Source organism: Triticum aestivum, chromosome 7D, assembly GCF_018294505.1.
Source record: "Triticum aestivum cultivar Chinese Spring chromosome 7D, IWGSC CS RefSeq v2.1, whole genome shotgun sequence".
Classification (NCBI taxonomy): Eukaryota; Viridiplantae; Streptophyta; class Magnoliopsida; order Poales; family Poaceae; genus Triticum; species Triticum aestivum.
In genome coordinates, this window is record NC_057814.1 from 137362208 (window position 1) to 137364279 (window position 2072).

General features: G+C 55.9%; 1 pseudogene; it reads left to right on the forward strand.

Moving 5' to 3' along the window:
* The first annotated feature begins 254 nt into the window (after positions 1-254).
* On the forward strand, positions 255-1575 carry LOC123165577 (uncharacterized; annotated as a pseudogene).
* Positions 1576-2072: the final 497 nt, after the last annotated feature.

Here is a 2072-nt window from a genome sequence, read left to right on the forward strand (position 1 = left end):
ATACCGGCAGCCTAGGTCTATTAGGCACGTTACGTACTCTAACAGCCTCCGTTACCGATTGCCCCTGCAGTAGGATTGAATTGAATCGGGTAATAGCCGCTGCGAGTCTTCCGATTCCGTCGCGTCTTGGTTGCCGGGTGCCGATGCCGACTCGAAATCGATCACGACTTGGATTCTTCACCCCGCAGCTCCCTCACCTCTACTATAAAAGTCAATCTCCCACCAGCAGAGAGATCACCTATTCTACACCGCTTCATAATCAACTGAGCCATCGACCACAGATTAGATTTTTGTAGCTGCTCGCGATGGCCGGCTGGTTGGACGAGGGGTCCTCCTCCTCCTCCTCCTCCATCTCCTCCTCGTCGTCGTCTAAGCGGCGGCGGCGGGATTGTGACTGCGACTGCGCTGAGAGTAGGAGGCCGCGGCGGAAGCAGCACCTCTATCTGGCGCTGGACGACTGGGACGGCGGGTACAGCATCCACAAGCTCGACGCCGACGACATCTTGGACGACGATTTTGGAGGAGTGCGCAAGCTTCCCGAGCCCGCCGCCATCCGGATCAGGTGGCCGGTGCGCGGTCCCATGCACTTCGCCGCTCTGGGCACCGACATCTTCTTCGCCGCCGGCCCGCGTTTCCACGGTGACGACGCCCCACCCGCAACCTTCGTCTACGAAACGCAGGCCGCCGCCCTCGCCGTGGGCCCGCCCCTTCCGACCGGGCTCTATAGCCTGGGGGCCGCCATGGCCGCCGGTCGGAAGCTCTACGCCCTAACAAGCCCCTACCATCCCGAGGCGCCCTGCCTGCAGGCCCTGTCGTGGGACCTCGCCGCCAGAGGAGACCGGGCGGACTGGTTCTGGAACGCCGCACCGTCGTCATCGCCGCCGCCGCCGTGCTGCGGGATGGACGTCGTCGCCCACGCGCTGCACCCGGACGGGCGGACCCTCTTCGTGTCCACCGACTCCGCCACCCACTCCCTCGACACCAGCGACGGCGCGTGGAGGGAGCTCGGGGACTGGGTGCTGCCCTTCAAGGGCCAGGCCTACTTCGACGCCGGCCTGGACGCGTGGGTCGGGATCCACCGCAAGGGGGACGGGCACGTCTGCTGCTGCCCCGTCGCCTCCCGCAGCGCCGCCGCCGGACGGCCGCCGGAGTGCAGGGTGTTGAAGGGGAAGCTGTTCCTCCGTAACGGCGAGAAGACGTACCAGAACGGCGGCCGGCACCTCAAGGCCACCCTCACCTGCATGGGCCGCGGCAGGTTCTGCCTCGTCGAGAACGTCCTGCGCGTCGCAAGGATGGTTGGGGACAGCGTGCTCCGTGTCACCTTGTTTAGCCGCAAGTATGATCACATGGGAGAGCTCCGGACCAAGGTTCGCCCCCGCATTAGGTCCTATGCAGTGTCCAAGAATAACCACATGTTTTCTCATGCAGCATTTTGAATGTAACTAGCATAAATGCCCGTGCGTTGCAACGGGAGAAATTTGAACTTCCCTAGCATAGACTAATATATAGACCATTATTTAATTTATAATCTACGATAATTATTTCCAATATGAAAAAGAATTATGCTTTCAATCATACCATCTTTGCAAAATGATCATAGTTCAGTTTGCGGCTTCATAGTTTCATTCTCGCCTCCATGCCACAACCAAATGAGAAGAAAGAAAAAAAATGTTTCGGAATAGGCCCATCTTGGCCGACGTAGGGGAGAAATAGAAACGTATTATTTTTCACTGCTCCACAATTGAATCGAAGAAAGAAAAAAAGTGTGAAGCAGCCTAGCTCGGCCCACGCGTCGGAGAAACATAAGAGGTGTGTCGTACATTGGTAGATAGATTATAGCCGAAACTATAATTGGACGGAAGAATCCTTTCTTCCTTTAATATTAATATATAATAATTAGTATATATAAAAAAGAGATTAGGGCAACAAAGTGACACAAATTTTACATCGGAGCAAAATTTCGATGACCTCATCGAGGCGATGACGGAGTTTGCAACATCAGGTTCATGACCATGGATTGCACGGATCATATTGCGTGCAGCCAACAACAATAATTAAACCATCAACAAAAT